Below are 14,378 nucleotides of genomic sequence, written 5' to 3'. Positions count from 1 at the left end.
TGATTAAAGACTTCCTTAAACAAATTGATGTGGTCCATCTTCATAAGTCACGTCGAAATTTTAAGGACTTAGTATTAAGGGTTTCAGAAACTTCAAAAGCTAACTAAGACAGTGATGGCAGAACAGTGTTACTGCCTTTATCAGCTCATGTCTAAATTCAACATATAGCAAGATGGTCTGCAGAAATAGTCACCTCAAAAATCTCACAAACCAATCTCAACCAAAGTGCACGCTTTGTTTCAGTTGAGGTTTGCTCCTAAAGCACAGAACTGTGGTGAGTGTACTCTCATCTGTAACTCACTTCTCATCAGCGTTATAGAGAATCTTTCAAAGGGAAAAGAAGGAACAAGAACATTGTCGCTGCATCGTACCCTCTGTTCCCCCGCTCCAAAGGTAGATCTGGTCTACCACAAACCAGCCTCCATATTCCCTCTCTTCTGAAGGCTAGCAGAAGAATTCCTCATATGGGGATTTCTATAGCTGTGCATTGTTACCACTTCTTTAGTACCTGAATTTCAAGCTTTGCAATTCTTTCATTTTGGTATGAGTCATCATAAAATGCAGAATTCATCTTCATTTTGGGGTTCAGTGAGATCCAAACCATTATGAAGAAAAAGATTAACAGATTTATAGTTTTTTGTATCACAAGAACTTTCCCATTCCATGACTGTGAACATATAGTGTATTATAAAAGATGCAATTTTACACGTGAGGCAAATATTTGAATTAATTCCAGTAGAGCAAGTAGAAGCTGTGGGTTTGGTACTAATACATCACTTGTTCAGGAAAGGGAATGGCTACCAGTGCCCCATTTCTGTGGGAAAGCCTTCAGGATCCCATCACTTCTCCAGTTACGGACTTCAGTAAAGTCCTCCTGCCAACAAAGCTAAGGGAAGCTGACTGTAGCATCTTGTGAGAACTGCCAATGCTATGGAAGAAGCAGCCTCACAATTAGATGCTGAGAAGGTCCTAAGATGCATCACACTGATGATCTGTGTTAGCTTGAAGTCCCCAAATCCAAACTTGAATTTTCACATGTGAATAGCATCTCTGCATTGTTTTGCTAAGGGAAGGTGCGGTGTCATGACAGCTTTCCTCTCAGGCATTAAAAAAATGTTAATTTGTGTTAGCTTTTAGACTTACAAAAGTATATGAGCAAAAGTACTGCCATATTTATTTTGACAAAACAATAACATGAGCTTATGTTTTTTTTTTTCTAGCATTTATTTGACTATCTTCTAGCAAAATGAAAAAAAAAAACCCCAAACCCTCAGGTTCTATATCCTTGCTATATTTTGAAGCTGCTCAAATGTCAGATTTTATCACATAAGGCTGGTTTCCAAAGATAAGTCTTAGTATTTCATGACAAAAGTTCTTCCTGTTCAGACACAGTTTCATTTAATTATACTTGTCCATCTTTCTCTATGAGATGTTCATACACATTTAGACTCACCTATTCTGCCATGCAGTGTGAATAAAAGTGCTTAAAATGAGTAAAATATCTACTAAAAAAACAGGTGGTTGTTTTACAGGTACAAGCAGTACCTTTAGCCAGCATTTCACACACAGAGTAGATTAATGAGCATGAAAGACTGAGTTACAGGCCTAAGGATGTCCCCAGTTCCCCTGACTTCAAATTTCTGCCTGGCTACAGAAAAAGGGGTTTTATTTTTGTGGAAACTGAGGGAAAATTGAATTACCAAAACAACCTCAATCTAAGTTGAGGTTTTGAGTAACAGCAAAGTTAATAACGTACAAAACCACTCTATCCACTCTTGGGCCTTTCTATGTATGACAACATAGTTGTTCTCATAATGTGCTTTTGTAAGAAAATATTTGTATTATCACATGCATCAGCAGGGGTGGTACCAAACTATTCCCCCGGGGGCCAGAAGGTGTTTGGTTTTTACAGGCTTTGGATTTTTTTTAAATCCTCATCCTATTCTAAATATGGGAAAATGGCATTCGCATCTTTTAAGGTCTCTCTCAGACTACTATTTTCTGGTTTAGAATAAAGGAAAACTATTTTAGTTTGACAAAACCAAATGCTGACATAGAGGAAAAAGATCCCTGTAGAAGGCTGGTGCTGTAAAAACTGAAATAAACCTTCCTGGGTCTTATTTAACCTAAATGAAGAGTCAGCATGTAGCTGGCACACAAAGTTTCATAGAACTAGAAGAGATCAATTGATGGTAATGAAGAATGGTTTCATCCTAGCTGTAACTTGACTGATTTCCCCACAGGTCGATGATCTGCAGGGAGGGTGAATGGTTATCTGAAAGCAAGCACAATTGGGTGCGGGGGGTAAAAAAGGAAAATCAAGTTGATATTAGCAGTGATTAGTGAACACAGTTTGGGGTCATGTGGATCTAATGCTGAATATCAAGGTTATAAGAAAAAAAGTTTGTACACCACTGAGTCAAGTTCAAACTTCTTTCACATAGAGGGTGAAGTAGAATGAGTCGCCTTGCTGTACAAAAACTGTACGGGTCAATCTCAGTGGAAGGATTTGTGACAAAAAGGATGTGATACGGCTAGCACCAGGATCAACTACAGAAACAAGTGTGACACCTACTTTTGGCTGTATCCAAGTTTTGGGCAGCCTGCATAGGCTGTCACAGGCTGGATGTTTTCAATTAATAGTGAGCAGCTACAGGTCCAGACAGCCTCAGCAGGAACCACAGCTGCTCTTTGCTCTCTGAGCACCTACTCCTACCAGTATCCATTTGTGCCTGACTGGGACCTTGGGGAGAAGGGCTGGCAGAGTGGTGGCATGACCAAAAGGTGCATCCGCATGCCCTGCCCACGCTGCGAGTGTCCTCTGCAGCACCCCAGTCTCTGGCAGGGCCACAGGGATGCTGGTGCCACAGGTCTGTTGGAATGCTGGGCACCAAGCCCTTGGCTCTTTCCAAAAAGTCTGTCCTTCTGGCTGTTTTTCTGGATGATAAATGCTGCTATTACTTCTGGGTACAGGTACAGATTTGGATAATTTGGAGTCAGATCCAAAGGTGCTTGAAAGCTAAAGCCACAAGTGTCTGTGCCTGTGTTTGGCACGTTGCGAGCATGGCTTGGCAGAGACTCCTGCTATAATTGTACTGCATAAGCACTACTTCTGCTCACCCTCCACGGTGTGTTTAACAACAGCTAACATACTCCTTTTAGGAACATGCTGATACGTGCTCCCGAGGAAGCTGACACATGTAAGTTACTGCCTGAGGTCAAAAATACTATCCAGAGTAATTACCTCAACAAAAGGTGTCAGTAAGAAATACGCACTTAGAAATAATAATTGCAATGCCAAGATTTCACGATTTTAAATATTCTTTCTCTTTCCCTCCAGAGCTCTCCTAGCTATGTAGGCCAACCAAAACACCACAGTGATTGTGTTTAATAGTGGCATAAGGATAACTGAAAGTCATTGTTTCCTCCTACATTATTCAGTACAGCAACATACTGAAATTGAGCTTGTAACATATATTCACAGAATAATTTTTATATCACATTAACAAGCTTTGACACTAATGCTAATTCTTCATTAGAAGAAACATAGTAAGTAAGCTGATTTAATATGCAGTTAGCACTGAAAGATTTCTAGCACATGAGATTTTTATTATTGTTTGACAGCTTTGGGTATCTAACCCTCTGCTTAGTCACAAAGAAGGTGCAGGCAGCAGCACAGCTTTTCCCCTCCTTTGTCTAAACTGTGGTGCTGATGCAGAGACCGTTTCTTTGCGTAAATCCACAGATATTTAATCTTCACGCCTGTTTTATTTGAGGTCTCTCTCTGCAGACAGTGCAGAGGACCGGAGTGGACAGGAGCAGAGAAATGGGAGTATGCTTATTTGCTGGGTTATTAAATCGAGCAACTAAGTCAACATTCCTGAGAGGCATTGCAAAGGTCGAGAAGAATTTGCGGGGGGGTGGTTGTTGCTGCCTAGTAAGTGACAAAGTGACCTTAATTAACAAAACTTAACATCACACAGATGAAGTGGCAACAGAACTTGTTTTAATAACAGGAAAACCCAACCAAGAAAGGGTGAATTTGCACAGTACAGGAGGGGGGCAGAGGGGGCTGGAAATATTACATGTGGCACCAAGGGCTGTTTTTCCCAGTCTGTTATTTCACCCCAGGCCGAGCCTTTAGGAGCAGGAGCGCAGATTTGCAGGCTTGGCGCTGGTTTGTGAGATGCCCTCGGGATTTCAGGAAGGCACCGTCTGGGTGGTTCGGCCGTGGAAGGCAGTTTGGGCAGGTGGACGCTAGAGGGGGCACGGAGTCTGCCTGTCTGTGTGGGGGCTGCAGCCTGAGCTAACCCTCCATCCCTCTGCCCCTCCTGCCCTGGGCCGCCCCCTTCTCCTGCTCCTGCAACACCCCCTTCCCCGCACAGCTCGGGAGTTTGAACAGCGGCCCTGGGAAGTGGCCCAGCGTGTGCAGGCAGCAGAAAGGGAGCACAAAACAAGTGCTGGCCAGGTGACGGACCCGTGTCCTTCAGCAGCAGAACAAGGGCTGTGGACACCAGTTTGGCTGGGGAGATGGGGGTGCTTGGGAGAGGGACTCCCTCGCTGCTCCGCATGGCTGAGCCACACTGCCGGCCAGCAGCTGTGTCCTGCCGTGCCACACGTGCTGAAAGGAAGAGCTGGAACATGTCAGTCGAGTAGCTCTCAGTTACAGGCACCCTGTTCTCAAAGCTTGGAGGAGCTGACACAGGCTGGGCTGACAAGTTACATCATGCCCTGCCAGACAATGCTTTTCAGCTCTTCAGCACACTGGGAGGAGGGGAAGACACACATAGGGATTAATGGCCTAGAATGAGGGTACTGAATAAAATGTCGATGCTCCTAAAAATAGCAGATATTTACCTGACAAGTCTCTCTGATGAATCTGTGACAAGAAATAGGAGGTGGAGTTGGTACCAGAGTTACTTTCTATTAACTCACAATAAACCACTAGCCTGCAGGAAAGAAAGGATTTCCTTCCTCCTCCTCTCACCCATCTCTCTCTGATACACTGGGAAAGGAGTGCAGTTCTCACCGAGGCTTTGCTGTAAAGCAATGTTGGCAAACAATCAGGAGGAAAACCAGACACTCACTGACAGCTATACATGAGGGGAAAAGAGAAATCGTATGTTTCATCTTATCTCATTTGCTCCTCTGAGCATTCAGACAATTGAAACAGAAAATCAGAGAGATGTCCAGGGGTGGGGAAGCAAATCCCAGGCAGGGCATGAGCTCAGGCCGTCAGGAACATTGACTTAGTTGCTCGATTTAACAACCCAGCAAATATGTGTTCTCCCATTTCTGTGCTCCTGTCCCCTCCACTCCCTTGCATGGGTTTGATCTGGGGGAACTGGAAGAAACTATGAAAGACACTCCTGGAAAGCACATTCCCAGGAGTTTTTCCAACTGACACTGCCGTGTGGGGGCACTGTGCAGCCATAGGCAGAGCACCTGCTTGATTCTGGCTTTGGTGCACAGCCACTTCATTCAAACAGCACTTTGCTGGTTCCGCAGAAGTGCAGTGTGGGCAGGTAGAAAGCACAGCAAACAGTGAGAACTTGAACTTGGCCTTCAGGGAAGCATAACTTTGGCCCCAACGAGACCTTGGAATGTGTGACAAATAAGGATATCAGCACTGCTTCTTTTTCTTGTCTCCTTTGCTCTGCAGGGTGATGAAACATGTGATACAAAAGTACTTGAGATTATTCTTGCTTTGGCTCCAAATGCTTCCCAGGGCTATGAAGGTGAGATAGCAACTTTTCAGAAATACTTGAATGGCAAAGAATTCTCAGGGATATCAAAGCACATCTACCACAAACCCAATCAGCCCAGATTCACTAGTGCTAAATGTGCAGCATTTGAGTTCCTTGAGCCAGTCAGATATCCCTTCCTCAGCCCTCTCTTACTCGCTTTTCCTCAGCACCAGCATTGGTGCAGCCCTGTGGTGATGCCCCTGGATAAATAGAGTCTGGACAAAGCTAGAATGGCAAAGGGGAGCTAGATGGGTCCTTGGTAAGACAAGTCAGCACCCTGATCCACTTGTCTGTGAGGACAAACAAATGCTTTTCTTGCTTGTCCTGGGTAGGAATGAGTGAGGATGCAGGGAGAAAGAGAAAGCAGGCTTGGCTGTCTCAGCAAGTGCAGCTGAAGTTTCCTTGCTCACACACCAGTACCAGTATGTTCCCAACCTCACAGTGGAGACAGAGACACTCAGTGAGGCTGCGGGGAAAAGGCAGCAAGAGAAAGGCAGGCCAGTTTGTGGTGCTTGACCTTCCCTTTCTTCAGTTGCTCTCTGGCTTGAAAGCATGGCCATGGGTACATGAGGGACACTGACAGCTGATCAGCTGCATCATTTACAGAAGCACTTGGCAGTGTGGGGGCAAAGGGGATGGTCATAAAATCCAGGAGCCTGGTAAATCACTCCTCAGGCATCCATACCAACCCTGTCTTTGGGCTGCTTGTGAGTTACACAGCAGTGAGTTTCGGCTCCTGCTAGCCAAGCTCTTGCATTGACTGCATATAAGGGGAAAGTGTTTTATCAGGAGAGTCAGTCACTTGGAATGGACTGCCTGGGGAGGTTGTGGCATCCCCATCCTTGAAGGTTTTCAAAACTTGAGCACACACATTCCTGAGCAGCCCAGACTGATCCTGGTCTGAGCAGGAGGTCAGACTAGAGACCTCCCGCTGCCTCTTCTGACCTGAATTATCCTACAATCCTAGGGCAGTTCTGCCTTCTTAGGGTACCTGAGACCACTTCGTTACATGGTCTGCAGAGAAGCCCCATTGGACAACAGGCAGTCCTTGAATGACACAGAGATCTGCAAAGCTGCCACGTGTCCTAACTGTCCCAGATCCCCAGAGTTTTCCTTGGCTCCGAAACATTGCTGTGGCCTGTCCCTGCTGTGCAGCTCCACAAGGCTGCAGGGGACGGGCGTCAGGCACCATGCACAGCCGCCGGGCCCTGGCAGCTCCCTCCCAGCCCGTGGTTTCTGACGCTCAGGGAACTCTCCTCAGCCCTGAGACTGTGCGAGCTTTCTGCTTATCGGGGAAGGCAGCTGGCCTGCCGATAACCTGACTGAAGAGGAGTTTGACCTTGACAAGATTCTGGTGTACTCTTGAGCTAAGGAAGCTTTGCCTAAAGGAAGTAACTTTCAAGGAGCAGCTGACTACACAGCAGGATGAAGCAAGCAGGGAGGAAACTGATAAGGTTATCCAATGAGAATGCTAAAACCAACTCTTTGACCAATTATATTGTAACACTCTGGCACCTGAAATACATAAAAATGCATGTTTTTAGTAATAAGCAGAAACAAGCCGCTTGCTCACCCATGTGAGGGGGTGTGTGTCGCTTTGTCCGTCTCTACAGCGACATCTGGTGACCCTGACGCGCAACAAGGGCGAGATCGCGATTTGACAAGGACCCGACTCGGGAATCACGACAAGCAAAGGTGGGCTGCAGGGCGGCTGCAGCGGACACCAGCCCGGCGAAGCCGAGAGCAGTGCGGTCTGCCGCGTCCTGCCCGAACTCTGACACCTGATAAACTGAGCCACCGGGAACGGGACTACAGCCATGGGACAGCATTCACCGAAAGAAGAGGGAACAATACTGTCTGCATGGAAAGCATTACTTAGCCGTAAAGGTGTTAAGACTAGTGAATACTGGCTAAGGCAAATGCTCATTTGGAGTAAAATGCAAGGATCTGAGGCAACAGCTGCCACAGCGTTTAATGTATCAGCGTGGCAAGAAGTGGGGCAAAAATTATGGAATGCAATCTCTAAAGGGTCAAAAGATGCATCAGAATTGGCTGCTGAGTGAGACTCTCAAAGAATGGAAAGCAGAGCAGGACAGTAAGGAAAGGGAACTAGAGGCAGCAACTGCTGAGACAAAGGAAAAATGCTTTGATAAGGAAAAATGCTCTGATAAGGACCATGACATAGAAACTGTAACAGAGAAAATGGGAGCATTATACAGCTCCCTGCAGAGCCTAATTTGTCTAATTCTTCAGTTAAAGATCTAAATAAAGAACTAAACAAATCCCCTAGTTACCCATCACCTGTTGATCAGTTTAAAGTTGTGAACACCTGGAAGTCACCAAAAGACTATTCCTATGGGTTCAACTATAAAACCCCTGCTCAGCAGCTAGAAGAATTTGCTAATAGAGGCAAACCTACAGTACCCAGTGCCCCCCCTGTGGGAAAAGAGGGGTTCCATTCACTCCTATCATTCATATGCACGTTCCTTTGCCAAATGATGAAGACAGTGAGAAGAGGAGATAGTAATCTCCCAAATAACAAGGCAACCAGGTGGTCTCGATTGCTGCCCAAACACTCAGGAAAAGATGGTAGTACCTTGGACTTTGCCCCCTGCCACTGTGACTGTTACACTGCAACATCCAAGAAAGTTTTGGGCACAGGAGCTGCTTTAGAAAAACAAGTAGATGATGATGGACTGCAGCAGATATTGTGTAAGCAATTGGCAAAAGATAATGCTAATGAGGACTGCCAAAAAATTATTGAAGCTTTGACTGGACATCCCTCTGTACCTGATACGGTTGCTGCCTGCTCTAAAGTTGGCACTGTGGAGCATAAAGTGGCTGCACTAGCTATGGCCATGAAGGTTAAATCTGCTCTCAAGTGCTTTGGATGTGGGCAGGAGGGACATGTTAAAACAAATTGCCCTGACAAACAAAAAAAAATCCAAGAAACTCTGCCAGCAATTCCACAGGACTAACCTGCAGCCACTGTGGAACATTAGGGCACTTTGCCAAACAGTGTTGGTCCAAATTTCATGTCAGTGGACATTCTCTTCAGGGAAATGGCAAGAAGAACGCGACAGGCTGCGTGAGGACACAAATTCCCTCCATCAACCCCTTCCTGAGATCCACCCAGGTCAGGTACCCTTCTGCAACCACCTCATAGGGAAAACCACTGGATCAGCAGGCATGGATGTATCCACTGCCAACACAGTAACCATGTCAACTTTAACTTTGTTAAAGTACCATTAGATGCAAAAGGACCTATAAGGCGAGGGTTGAGTGCCTGCTTGATCAGAAGGTCAAGCAGTACTTTAAATGGGTTGATTGTGCATGTGTGAGTTATCAATGCTGATTATACCGGGCAAACTTGTGCTATGATTTCTACTCCCTATCCACCTGTAACCATGCCTAAAGGAACTCAAATTGCTCAACTTGTGCCATTTTTGAGCTGCGCTCCTAAAACAGAACACCAGGAGCAACATGACAGAGGATTTGGCTCCACAGAACACCCACAGGTCTTCTGGTCACAGACTGTCTCATCACCAAGACCGCAGATGCCCATACACTATCCAACAGAGAGCACTCACTGACAGCAGTAAAACTTATGGAGCTTCTGGACACAGGAGCTGACATAACTATTATATCTCAGTACTTGTGGACACCCACCTGGCCAGTTGCCAATATGGGTATGGGAGTGGCAGGACTGGGAGGGTCAACACAAGGAGGAGTATCAGCCACACCTATTCTGATCACCAGTCCTGAGGGTCAACAGGTGACCATCAATCCCTATGTGACAACAGCCCTCCTAAACCTATGGGGGAGGGACTGTTTGTCACAATGGGGAGTGAAGATTACTAGGGTTTTGACAGGTGCCACTGTGCTGCAGAGTGTAAAGCAACTCACACTTGCATTAACCTGCCTAACAAGTGAGCCTGTATGGGTAGATCAGTGGCCCTTCCCTATAGAGAAATTAAAGGCCCTACAGGAGTTGGTGATGGAACAGCTAGCTGCTGGACATATTGAGCCTTCTCACAGCCCATGGAATACCCCAGGGTTTGTAATTAAAAAGAAACCATGAAAATGGTGATTTTTGCATGGCCTTGTTTTGCTAATTATCAGGCCTAGCATAAAGGACACAGCCAGCATAAAGATGAACCAATAACCAGATTGCATTTGATACAAAAGGGTCAGTACATGGGTGAGCACTGGAGGTACAAACAAGTCAGTCAGGTTATACATAACACCAATCCCACTGACCCCAACAATGACATCACACAACCAACAATGGGTGGAATAAATGGTGAAACACAGTCTCCCATAGAAGGGACAAAGACAACTGAGTCAACAAGCAAAACACATAAGACCAAGGAAGCCACATACCAAATCTCTACACAGCCCACGTTTACAAAGGCCAGACCTGACTGGAGCCCAGTCCCAGGGAGGCAGGAGGTCCTTCTCCAGCAGGAAGCTCTACACAGTACATCCACCTCACAAACAAACACTACCCTTTCCTGCAAGTGGTCCCAGCTTTTATCCCTCAGTGGGACACCTGACCTTTTCTTACTGAATGTGGGACACCTGGGGCTCATTTACCCAATGGCTCTCCCTGCCAGGCCGGCCGCACCCTGGAGGGAAGCTTAAAGGTAAACTCATCCCCCTTTGTGAAGGGCTGTGGGAATCACCCATATGTCAGCCTTAATTTGGGGCTTGGGGTTGAAACCCCAGCATTTCAGACCTACGACAAATAAATGCTGTTATGACCACAATGGGGGCCCTACAACTGGGCCTACCCTCACTGGCATGATTCCTACGGATAGGGAAATGATTGTAATGGATTTAAAGGACTGCTTCTTTATATCCCATTGGCATCCCAAGATAAAGAAAAAATTGTATTCTCTGTGCCTTCTCTAAATCATGCAGAGCCTTTGAAAAGGTACCACTGGAAAGGTTTGCCACAAGGCATGAAAAATTCACCAACAATTTGTCAATGTTTTGTAGCCCAGGCTTTGTCACCTGTGAGAGAAAAGTTCCCTACTAGCTATTGTTACCATTTTATGGATGACATCCTGTTAGCAGCAGACAGCAAGGAGCAGTTGAACAGCATGGAGCATTTAGCCAGAGAGTTGTTGCAACAATATGGATTGGTTATTGCTCCTGAAAGGGACAAAAGGTAAAACCATGGAAATAATCTGGGAATGACAGTTACAAGCAAGAAGGTTGTGCCCCAACCTGTGAAATTCAACCTTGAAATTAAAACTCTCAGTGATGTACAGAAACTGATGGGATCCTTAAATTGGATAAGGCCCTATCTTGGACTTACCAGTTCTCAGTTGCAACCATTATTGGAGTTACAGCAGAACCCAGAACACTAAACAAGGAAGCATTAAGTGTAATTCATCTGGTAGAACAATCTATACATGAGAAATTTGTCTCTTGAATAGGTCTGTCTCAGGTAGTACAATCCTTTGTACTAATCAACAAAACTGTACCATTTGATGCTCTAGTACAATGGAACCCTGAATGGGATGACCCATTACATATTCTTGAATGGATGTTTCTGTCATTCTGGCTGCAAAAAACTGCTCCTGGACTGTTTGAGCTCATTGCTGACATAATCATAAAAGCGAGAAAGCGATTTTTAGAACTAACAGGGCATGATCTTTTTTTTTTTTACCTGTGCAAAACTGGTGTTTTGAATGATGCCTGGCAAATAATTACAAGCCGCAGGCAGTCATGGCAGGTTTTCAAGGACAGATATCATATCACTGGCCATCACACCCACTGCTGAAATTTGCTCAAGAGGTACCATTTGGTCAGAAAAATTTGAGTCAATCAGAACAAGTGAAAGGCCTCACTGTGTTTACAGATGGCTCAGGAAAAACAAGTAATGCAGCAGTAGTATGGTATGAAAACCATGACTGGAAAAACAAGGTAGTACATCAAAAGGGTTCCCCACAGGTAGTGGAGCTGTGTGCCAGTGCCGTGGTTGTTGCTTTCTTTATATTTACTTCCCCTGTGAATTTTGTAACTGATTCAGCATATGTAGCCAACTTGGTTGCTCGATTGGATAAAGTAGTCCTGACTATGTCAGACAATCAATTATTATTTAATGTGCTTTTGGAACTCTGGAATTCAACAATGAAAAGAACCTTATTTTGTCATGCATGTCTGTAGTCCTACTACTTTGCCAGGGTTTTACACAGAAGGCAATGCTACAGCAGATGCTCTTGTTTCTGCTATGGCTCTGGGTCCTGTTTCTAACATGAAGCAACAAGCTGTATTATCACATCAATTTTTTCATCAAGGCTTTCGAGCTTTACAACAGCAGTTTGGCCTATCTCATACTGAAGCTCGCTCTATAATATCTGCCTGTCCTGATTGTCAAGGAACTCACACTCCAGTGTTTTTCAGTACCAACCCCAGGGGTATTCAGGCTCTACAAATTTGGCAAACTGATGTTACTCATATAGATAAATTTGGCTGACAGAAATGTTCATGTTTCTATTGATACGTATTTTCATGCCTTGGTAGCACCAGCACATAATGGAGAAACAGGAGAAAAGATGTGGTCTGACATTTGCAGAAGGCCTTTTCCATGCTTGGGGTGCCATGCCAAATCAAAATAGACAATGGCCCACCATATGTTTCGAAGAAAGTTCAAACGTTTTTAAATTTATGGGGCGTCACTTATATTACGGGTATTCTCCATTCCCCAACAGGGCAAGCAATTGTTGAACGTGTGCATGGCACGTTGAAGCAACAGCTTCAAAAACAAGAAGGGGGAGTGATTGGGGAACCACCCCAGGCATGTTTAGATAAAGCAGTTTATGTTCTTTACTTTCTCCATTATGGGGATAATTCTTCTCTACCTCCTCCTTTTCAACATTTTTCCTCTCTTTTTTCAAAACAGAATTTGCAAAAGGGCATCAAAGTACATGTTAAACATTTGGTTACTGGCCAACTGAGTGGACCATGTGAGTTATTAACCTAGAGCAGGGGTTATACTTGTGTCTCTGCAGACACCGGCCTCGCTGGGTTCCTGCTCGGTGTGTTAAGCCTGTGCTGGAACCTACATCTGGGTGAAGAACGGGTAGTTCCACAACCCAAGCAGAATGTCTGGGTAACTCTGGGAAACATGATACATCAGGAAACTTTCTGTCGCTCTACTGCGAGCCCTGAAAACCCATTCTCCACGTGCTTGGTGGCATTGCCAGTAGACACGTGGCCAGACCCACTGCGCAATGTGGATCTCTGCAACTCTCCAAAAAGCTGTATGGACAATTGGGATTTGGTGTATGCTCACTTCCCTCAAGTGATACAGGAACCACAAGAACTGGAACTACTAGGATCAGTAATCATGGACAGCTGCCTGTTTTTTAATTACACAAGTAGTACAAAACGTAAAGGACAGAATGTAAATGCCACATTACCAATTTATCGCAATGCAATGGCTTGGTGTGCCTATACCACTCTGAAGGTATCTCAGTCATTTGGTGTTCCTGTTGCTCTACCCCCTGGAATATTCTTGATACGTGGGGATAGAGCATGGGGAGGACTGCCCTCAAAACTTAATGGCGGCCCATGTAGCCTTGGTCATCGTACTTTGCTAACACCTAGTATTACAATGATACACAAAAAATTGCGACATAAAAGGAATACACATCAATTTGCTGAGAACTGTGATGACAAAGTAACATTTTGGAATCCAGGTGAAATTATCGCATCCTCCTTTTTTGCACCAGTAGCCATTGCTGAGGCTGCACTAAAGTAATCAACTAATTTGGTGTGTTGGCTGAGTGGGCAGGACAGGGCTAATCACTGGCACTTAGTGGATTACTAATTGGTGTAGATAGCGTTAGACACACTTTTTTTGCAGAATAATGCTGTCATAGATATTTTTGCTTTTAGCACATGGACATGGGTACAAAGATTCTGAAGGAATGTGTTGTATGAATTTATCAGATCATTCTGAGTCGATCCATAAGCCCACTCAGCCCCAGGGACGGCTGTTCCTCAAGGGACACGTGAGGGATGAGCATCCCTGCAGGTGGGGCAGACAGGACGGGCGCTGGGGCTGAGCTTCACTGCTTGTGGCACTGAGGCAGCACTGCAGCCGCCTCATCTCCTGGGGGGACAGGTTGCTCCGGTTGGTTTTGCTTCCATTTTTTTTCATGGAGAAGCTTCGATCTCTTGGGGAGAAAGGTGTTGCCCAGCTCATAACCGCTGCCTGCTGGGGCCTGGCCTCCCATACCTGCTCACTGCCAGGTCCCTGCCTTGCCCCCTTTCCCGGTGCCAGCTGCAGGCGGCCCTGCCACGCTGTCCCGCCACGCTGCCCTTGGCACGGCCTGTGGGTCTGGGGCGCTGGGGAGGGGGCATTTCCACGGGGCCAACGCCTGCCTCGTTTAGTTTGGTCCATGCCCTCCCGGGGAGATTCGTTTTCTCCTCCAGCCTGTGTTTATTTCGGTTTGGGTTTGACTGCCTGGTTGCACTTGTTGGGTTGGTGTTAGCGTGATAATCGCTTTGGTTTCTGTTGCAGTTTCCGCAGCGCGGCCGCTAGGGGAGCCGCCTTTCAGGACTTCAGGGGCTGAGAAACATCCCCGTGTCCCCAGGCGTTGTGTGGCACCGGGC

Source organism: Athene cunicularia, assembly GCF_003259725.1.
Source record: "Athene cunicularia isolate RWA chromosome 4 unlocalized genomic scaffold, athCun1 chr4_part2, whole genome shotgun sequence".
NCBI classification, from domain to species: Eukaryota; Metazoa; Chordata; class Aves; order Strigiformes; family Strigidae; genus Athene; species Athene cunicularia.
The sequence above is the reverse complement of the archived record's forward strand: the minus strand, read 5'-3'. Positions refer to the sequence as shown.